We start from the raw sequence: 9,748 nt of genomic DNA on the forward strand, positions 1-9,748 counted from the left end.
CTCAGGAAGTAAGAATTTTGGCATTATACTTATCACAAGAGTGCACACGCGCTCGTGCATACACCCCCCCACACACACACACACACATACTGGATTCTGTTTCCATAAGATAATTTTTTAAACTAAAGAGTTAAGCTATTTAATCCATTCCAGAAGATTTGTGAAGTGACTTCGGCTGCTTTACACAGAGTCCACACAGACAAACAGGATCAGTATCGAACTAGGAGGAAGGTAGGCGCCTCCTCGTACCCCAAGACCCCTTTGGGATGAGGAAATCAAGTGATGAGAAGCAGGAACCCTGTCAGTTATGCTGAGGAGCTATGAAGGGTATGCAAGGTGAGAGAAACCTGAGAAAGAAACATGTGGCCCTGAACCAAGTCCGCTCTGGGCTCACTGAATTCAGCGAGAAATGTTAAGCTTGCTTCCTGTTCTGACAGTTGAGAACTTGACTGGACAGGACGGCTGACAAGGTGAGTCACGATGCCCTGTGGAGCAGGCGAGGAAATGTGAGCTACAGTGACCCCCTCAGTGGGTGACGGTGACCTACATGGGACGACTCTGGAGGATCCAGACTCTTAAAGGGCTGTCCAAGCAAGCCGAGACTCTAGACTGCCCCACGTTAGATTGACATACTTATCCCAGAACGAAATGGAATATTGGTGCTATGCTAATCTCATACATGGTAACAGCAAGCTACTGGGGAGAATTTTATTCCAAAGGGGATTTTGTCCCTTAAGACATGGCCCAACTAGTTGAGTGAAACACCATCGCTCAAAATAGACTATTCTGGAGCTAATTTTTTAAATACAGTGAAAGTAAAGAGTAGAGAAATATTTCAAGAAAAAAAATTCTTAAAAAGGCAAAAATAAGAGGTAGGCTATGAGGGAAGGGGAAGAAGATTGAGGAATGGTATCCGAGGGGAAGGCTGGAGATGATATTGGGGATATGCTAATCATGATATCTCTGTGTGGCATGTCACAGCAAAACACACTAACTTGTACAACCAATATGGCTGGAAAATAATTTCTGATTTTTACAAAGGAAAAGGATGCCAATAGCCATTATCACAGAGACCCACAACTGCTCAGTATGCAGAGAATAAGACTGTGCAATCCATCCTTACAAATATGACAACTTCTCACACTCCCTCCTCCCACGGTAGGCAAATGTAGCAGCTTCTCCTTGGAACCTCTTTATGCCCAGGCTGCTGTTGGAAGGTGACATCTATTCCAGGGGAGGGTCTTCCCCTCTCCACTCGTCCTTTTTGGAATACCCTTATAGTTCTGCCCTGAGGCAAGACTTGTATTTGAATCCAGACCCAATGGAGTCAATGGCCAAGACTAACCATCGCAGAGGTTGGGTAAAAGCAAGGGGGCATAAATTGTGATTTTGGTGCAATACAAGGAAGAGCTTCTGGTATCAATAGCTATTGAAACATGTTGGATCTCTGGCGGCTCAGAGGATCTCGGAATGAGTATGGTTTTAAGCCTATATAAAACTATGCTGGTCAACCCAAGAGCCACCACCACTGTGTGGTAAGCAAGTGCATGGAGTGTGTTTATCTCAAATTTCAACTCTTCCTTTTCTCTCTGTTCATTTTTCATGTATCTGTATATGTGAAATGCCTGTGTGTGTGCATGTGAGTAGATGCATGTATATGTGGAATACCTGTGTGTGTGCACTTGTATGTACATGACTGTGCATGCAGAGTCCCAAGACTAATGCTAGGAATTCATCCCTCTTCCACCTTATTCACTGAAACCGTGTCTCTCAACCAAACCCAGAGCTTGACAGCATAGCTCATCTCCTGAACCAGCAGGCTCTGGGATTCCTTGTCTGTACCTTCTGAGACTAGAGGCACAGTTAGGGATGTCACATTTGCCTGGCATTTCTGTGGGCTATGGGAGTGGAAGCTCCCCCGACCTTGCATGTATACAGTAAAAGCTTTAACTACTGAGCCCTCTCCCCAACCCTTGTTTTATTTTCTTAATGTGGCCACTAGAAGTTTTGGTCACATTTCCGGCTCGCATCCTCTCCCTGGTGGTCAGCAGCAACATGGTAGCAGGCTGACAATCACTGGCAGTCTACGACTGAGGGCTGGACTTCACCTCCTCAGACTCCAGTTTTCCTACTGTAGGGAGAAGAATTTCCAAGTGGAACTCCAAAATAATGTCTTCATTGTTAGATACAAATGCCTGTTTAGGGCCCACACCACTGTTGTTTGAAAAGGTCTGCCTAGGTTAAGACCATTTATGGAAGGAGCTGAACAGCAGCGATTCATCACACAAGCGTTTCTGGAATTTTCTGACAGTACCATCATGTCCGTCCACACTGACTAACATGGATTCTTTGTTTTGTTTTGGATTGGGATGTTTGTTTGTTTTGATTTATTTGAGCTCAGGCTGGCCCCAAACTCAAAATGTAACTGAAGATAACCTCGAACTCTTGATCTTCTGCCTCCTCCTCTAGCGTTCTAGGATTACAGGCACGTGCTCTCTTACCCAGTTTAATACAGAATCTTAAATTAACTCATCATGTTCCTCAGAAATACGTACTTAATAACGGTGCTCAAGAATATTTTAAATGAGGAGATAGTTCTTCAGCACCATCATCGCAGGTGAATGCCCTAATTTTTATTTCTTACAGCATTATAGCTATAGATATATGCAGATAGATATATATAGATACAGAGTGTGTGTTTAGAATTTCAATAAGGAAAAACAAGCTTTAAGGTTTCAAACAAGAGCAAACCAACTCAACTCTGTATGCTAAGGAAAACTAAAGGGGTTAAACACAATCTGTGTTCATAAAATCTTGACAATGAATGATCAAATCATCTCTTTGAACCCTATGACCACAATCACCCTGAGGTCAGCACACTGGTCATTACCTGTGAAGTGAGATCTTTATAGGAAAAGAAAATTCTTGGGTAGCAGGTATATGCAGCCTGCATCCACGGGCTACCATACAGTGCATTCTTTTCATAGAGGAATGGCTCTGTAGGCAATCCCTACAGAAGAGAAACCACTTAACACTGCATATTATAACCCTCTCTTTCTCCTTCCAGAAGTCCTGTACCATTCAAAGGGGGTAACACCAGTAGCCAAGTTTGCAGTCTTTAATATTAGGATACAATAACTGGTTAAGCACCCTGAAATCATCCCTGACTCTAGCCCCAACCTCTCCCCTGTCCCTTACTATCTAGAAATCTTACATCACCTGAAGAGTTTAGTCATGGGGAAACAGAGTGCTGAGGGGGTGAAGGCAATCGGGGCTGAAAATAAAGCTTGGGCTGGGAATGGACTGCACTACAGTGATGTCGGTGACTAAGGAGCTAGGAATTCTGATGAAATTCCAGGGTTCCAACATTCTGCTGAGACCATCTATGTCCTGACTAGAGCTACTGTTTTGACAGCTTGTGGCTTGATAGAATGCTGGTGATGGGCCTGTAAGAGTCAAAGGATACAAGTAATTAATACCAGTCAGGAAGGATGATGTCAGGGCATCTCCATTTCAGACGGGGGAAGAACATAGCACGGCTCTGCCTCATGGATCACGAACAAAAATAGCTGCCATCTGCTGGTGCCAGGTACTTTTCATGATTCCCTCAGTGAGTGCTCACAGCCAATTTTACAAGGCCGTGCTAGATTGTTCTCCATTCGTGCTTGGGGAACCCAAGGCCACATGTGGTTTCGTCACTTGTCAGGGATTGGTGTTGCTGAGGTTGGAACTCGGTCCCACTTTGATCTGATTCCAAAGCCTCTTTCCTGCAGTGTGGTGCTGACTTCAAGGACACTGCTTTTCCCAGGAAGCACTGCTACCATCTCAGGTGAGGTTTGCTTAGACCTCATGACACTGTTCAATAACGGTGGCCTCCGAGGGGAAAGTAGATGCTTCTCACAGAGCACAGGTGGGAGGGGAAGGGTGAATGGCCAGGTCAAGGCTCCATGTGCTGCTAGAGCACAAAGTGGCCCTGGTGATAAAGTAGCTCGCTTTAAAGAATTCTGTGGGAGTCACAGTTGCGTGCCCACTCAGTATTGCAACTAAGGAAAAAGACACCTAAAGTCAGACCTGAGCACTATTCAGTAACAGCCCACTCTCTGATCCCTGCAAGAAATAGGTAAAGCGATGCCCCTTATTTCTCACAAAGCCTTGGACTCTTAATCACCATTTCACTTCAGTGGAGCTTGCTATGACATAATATCCCTTATGAACTCACTGTCTTTGTTTTCTGATCTCAGTTCAGTCCCAAATCTAGGCTCATTTAGAGGGCAAGAAAAGCGACAAATACACGCACACAGTTACTAAACCTGAGCATCTTATCCCAATGGTGTTGGGGATGGGGGGGGGAATAACAGAAACCAAGAAAAGATCTTGCAGTAGCAATTCTCTATCAGAGATGATCAGGGAATGTGCTGGAAAAGTGGACTGACCTTAATTTGCCTGTAGAGGGGAAAGAAAGTAGACTGATCCTCTCGGAAGGAGGCGGGGAAGAGAATGTAGCGTGGCTCGGAAAGCCAAAGAAAAGCAAGAGCAAAGCTGGGGGAACATCAGGGCATTGGCTGTCAGCTCCACAGACCACCCACAGACATCAGCCTCAGCTGGGATGGAAAGGAATGGGACGAAGGAAGAGATACACTGTTGGGTTGCAACCAAATGTGAACAAGAATTGGCCATGCAAAAAAGTGACATTCCATGTCCATGAGAGGATGGAATGTTACCTTAGAAAATGACTACAGACTGTTAAAAAGGAAAAAGGCCATGGACATTCTGTGAAATGTATATGGTTTTATATGTATAGTTTTATATATATAGTTATATGTAGTTATAGGCACTATTATGGGGAAAATACAGGGGCAAAGAGGGAAGGTAAGAACAGGCTGATGACTGGATGAAAAGAAAATTTGCTCCCCTAATTTTGAAGCATTTATGCTGGTCTAACTTTTACTCACTAGTTTATTGGCAATTGCCAAACAATTAAAGTTGTAATAAACATAAGACTGTTCTGCGTGGCTAAATTATACGGTGGTTAAAGAAGAGGTGAGGGAGTGCTGTGATGGTCGGTTTGGATCTTCCACCAGACCTTATAAAGATTCATCAGGAGAGCTGGGATGCACACATCTCAGTGTGTCCATGAGGGGATTTCCAGAGACTGACAGGTGGCTCAGAGCACCGAGTGGATGAGTCCTCCTATGAGAGGAGTTCCATCCAGTAAGCTCGCAGCCCAGCTGATTTGACACAGTAGAGAAGGGAAGCCAGCTCTGGCTTCTGTTTCTTCCCCTTGGATGTGGTCTTCTGCTGCTGATTCAGGGAGACATCAGACCCTAGGGTTTTTGACCTTGAACACAGACTCGCAGCAGTGGATTGCAAGGACCTTTAAGGCCTTCGCCCTCAGGCTGGGTCTACGACCACTGGCTCCTCAATCTGTGCTTTCAAAGCTTCTTGTTCTGAGTTTCCTCGCTGACTCCCCAACTCCCCAACCTGCAGAGGATCATTGTGGAGTCAAAGAGTACTCCAGGCTATTAAGTTCCTCTTGTAACCATATACATTCCTTTCCCTGAATAGTCCCAAGGCAAGAAGGAATTATCCCTTTTCTCAAATCCATCACAGTCTGTCCAATAACAAATCACGGAGCCTGAAAGAGAACCATTTTTATAAGAATAGGCAATTAACCCCAAAGGTAGGGATTGCTTAGTGAGCCTGTGCAGGACTGTGCAATTATCACCTTCTACTGAGTTAAACTCCATGCCTGCTCTTGCCAATAAGGAGGCAAAATCTAACAAATCAGGCAGGTGTTAATAAGAAAGAGAAAATGATTCCACATTTAAGGTCGTGTAATGATAATGGTTTTATTACAAGAATATTAATCAACCTTGTTACAACTGTTTATTAATAGTGGCAGGGTGGAACCCAGGTCCACGGTGGCAGAGGTCAGTCTTAAAGGGATGACTCATGCCCAGGACCGATCTACATAAATAGCATGTGCTAAGATTACCATCTGGTAGAACAATCTACATCACAAGACTCCACGTTTCCTGTTACCCAGGGTAAGTACATTTCAAGCATGAGGGAAAACTTTATCAAGTTTCTCCAAGTCCCTCTACTTTGAGGCTAAAGCGGGAGCCTCACACAGGGAGGAGGGGAAGGGAAATTATGAGACATGGGTCACTCTCTCATTCCCCCAGATTTCCTCTTCACATGAGAAGAGAAAAACCACCTTGGATATCACACCTATTGCACCGTCAAATTTGCCTAATGGCTCTTTAACAAAGCTCTTGGGGCAAGAAAACAGGAATTTGAGATAACCTTAAAAATGAATGTGTTCATTTGAAAGACTTTGTCCCATCCCTGCTTCCTACTTCCCCTCTCTTTCTCTTCTTTTCTTTTTTCCCTTTTTCATGTCTTCATGGAAGACATGAATGTATGTCATGAAGTCTACACGAGGTCCACCCTGAGCATAACCCTGCTTTGCACAGCCACTAAGGACATGACATCTGACATAACTCTAATATAAAACTGTTAGATTCAAAGTTTTGCCCCTGTCCTAAGTAGAACCTGCACTAAATCCTATCACGGGCAGAGAAGGACCTGCTGCTCCCATGTCTGCCTGCAGGAAGCAGCCTGGTGCACCATGGCAACTCCATTTCTCTGTGGGGGGTGGGAGTTGGGCTCCAGGTCCACCCATCATCAAGTCCTCCAAAGGGATTTTCTGCGCTCTGGATAAACAAGCATTTTTACACTTGGTCCAGAGTACTTTCTGATGTTTTATCTTCTTCAGATTTTTACAAATTTGGAATTTTGCAATTCAGATTTTTAAAAAATATTTTGGACTATAAGATTTGTATTGTTATTTGGCCTCATAGCAGACAGATATCACCAACTATTTCTTTCTACTTATAAGAGCCTTGTGCTATACACATTTAACTAGGGAACCAAAGATGTTTTCCTGTAACAGGCAGAGCAAACTACTTGTAGTAACTTCACTAATTAACAATGACTGTGCTTTCTACTAGAAATGCAATGCCCTTAGTGCACCACCTTAAGCACCACCTATGTGAAAATTCAGATATGTTAAGCAAAGAGGCAAAGGAAAGGACAGGATTTGGGAGTTTGTTTATATATAAGAGGAAAGAGAAGACGGGGTATGGCCTGAGGGTAGAGTTGCTTAGCATTCATAAGGACCTGAGTTGGACTCTTGGCACCAATCTTCGTTAAAATAGGCTAAAAATGGTGAGGAAGAGAAATAAAAATAAATAAAAATGGTGAGAAAGAGAAGGAGGAGGAAGAGAGAATGAGGCAGCAGCCCAGGCTTAGACATATTGGCCTACAACCCATTTAAAGCTGCGGTATATGTTTGGCATTGTGGGATTATAGGAGCTAAGTGACCTGTTGCTGCATCTGAGGTCAAATCTGAAGACAGAATGGCAGGCTGTCACCTCCAGTGTCGCGTGCTCTCTTCAGAGGAGCCACTATGCTTTACCATGGTGGCGCACTTAAACTTGTCCAGATGGCATTGTCTACTTCATGTGAATGAAATTATTATCGTGTCCACTTCCGTGGAAACTAAGACCTCTAGACCAACAAAGTAGAGACAGGAAGCAGATTTCCGTAGTTAATTGCTTATTACTAAATTTGATAGAAGAGAAGCTAATTGCATAGTTTCTTCTTACGTGTGTGCGCGCGCATGCATATACTTGCATGTAGGTGCCTGTGGAGGCCACAGATTGATGTTGAGGGTTTCTGTGTTGTTCTCCATCTTATTTTTCCAAGACATGGTCTTTTTCAGAACCTGGAGCTCATCGGTTGGCTAGAATGGAAGGGCAGCAAGTCCCAGGAATCCTCCTGACTCTGCCTTCTAGCATATGGACTATAGGTATGAGCTGCCACCCCCAGCCTTCACCACAGATGCTGTGGTTCTGAACTCAAATTCTCTTTCTTGCACAGCACCTTACCCTTCTGTCATCCCCCCAGTCACTTCATTTGTACCTCTTGAATTCTAGACTAGAAAATCCCACCAATTGGAAAAGATACTGCACATAAGTTGGTGATTTAAAGTGTGTTACTCCGGTCTTCCCAAGCAGTTACATCTAGCTGACACTGGAACTGAATCTTCAAAGGCCTTCTCACTGAACTATAAGGACAACTGCTTCAGAGAGATGAGGAAACCAGAAAGACCAGTGAATTCCATGAGCACCAGCCCCTGCTGCACTTAATTTTCTGTACAATGCTGGCTTTGTAACAAGTGAAGAGACTGTAGCGTTCTGCAGGTCCTGAGATGCCAGCCATAGCAGAAGCACTACAGGAAGTTAGGGGAAACCCGCAGCTGGAATTGATGCCCATTCCAATGATTGCAAAGTGTTGATGCCATCCCTCAGGATGAAGCAAAGTAACTCTAGTGCAATCACCCTGTCACCAAGTGACCATTCAGTAGTACATGGGGAGTTGGAGCCACGCTGAGGGCTCGAGGTTGCTCAGTATTGTGGGCAGCCTGAGTCCTTAGCATAGATAAATCAAGCTAGCCTTGATGGGTGGAAATGAATATAACCGAGTTCATTTATGGCATTTGCCTCTACTTTTGTGTCCACTGTATATGTGTGCACTAGAGAACAGGTTAAGCTGGAGTGAGAAACTGACTGAAGTCCCTGTTACAAACCATCCTGTATGCCCTGATCCTTAGATCCTCGTTCCTGAGGTGGCTCAGCTGGTGCACATTCAGAGAGGACCATTCAAAAATCCCTTCTTCATACATAATCATCATTAATTTTCCAATATGGGTCCTTCTAAATCCTGACCATCTAGACAACCTGCTCACTGCAGCTTAAGAATGACCACACTCTGACATTCCAAGTGAAGAGCATGATCTGGTACACTGCTTGAAGTTTTAGCCATTTGTGAGTATTTACCCTTGAATGGGACTTTAGTGTTTTGCCTGTTGGGTTTGCGGAAATACTATCATAACATGAAGACCTATCCACAAACTATGACCAGTGGATTCTTTCCAGAGCCAAGAGATAATTCTCCCTGCCTCCTGCAATAAGGCCATGTATTTGTGTCAAAACGGAAGAGGCTATGAAGCAGGATGAAGGACCAGGAATGTCAGTGTGTTTACACATCCCACACACAACTCCCTTTTGCCTCCAGGAATCTACCACAACCCAATCTCACATATATGACTTCCATCTCATCACCGCGTACCTCTGTCCATGGACAACATTAGGAACCAAATGCAGCTCTCTTTCTCCTATAACTGGAACTATGGTGTCACAATGAAATGAGAGCTCAGAGCAAACAGAAGCCATTGCATTCCCGTAGAGGGAAATAGCAAGTGACCATCATCCACACCAGGTCTACGGGCACATGGTATTGTCCAACAGCCTTGATCTCAAGAATAGTGTGGGTTTGATGAAAGAACTGTGACCTGTGCAGCTCCGGAGAAAATGACAATGCAGGGGATACCTGATATATGCCTCTGGAGATAATAACCTGTGACTGGTAAAAAGCTCTCCCAAATTACATATAATTTACACTGTGTGTAATTTAAGTAAATAGGTACTTCCCAATTTTTTTTCTGTTCATGGTGCATTCATATCGTAAAAACAAAGATCATCCTCTTTGTTGGTTCTTTGTTTTCTCAAGATTTAGAAAAGATATGAAATAAATGATGATAACTACTTAAAGCTGTAGAACCATTTATCCCACCATCAACCTGGAAGGATTCTGCATCATGTTTTGAACAATGTTATAAGTC

The sequence above is a fragment of the Chionomys nivalis genome, chromosome 5 (assembly GCF_950005125.1).
Source record: "Chionomys nivalis chromosome 5, mChiNiv1.1, whole genome shotgun sequence".
Taxonomy (NCBI): domain Eukaryota; kingdom Metazoa; phylum Chordata; class Mammalia; order Rodentia; family Cricetidae; genus Chionomys; species Chionomys nivalis.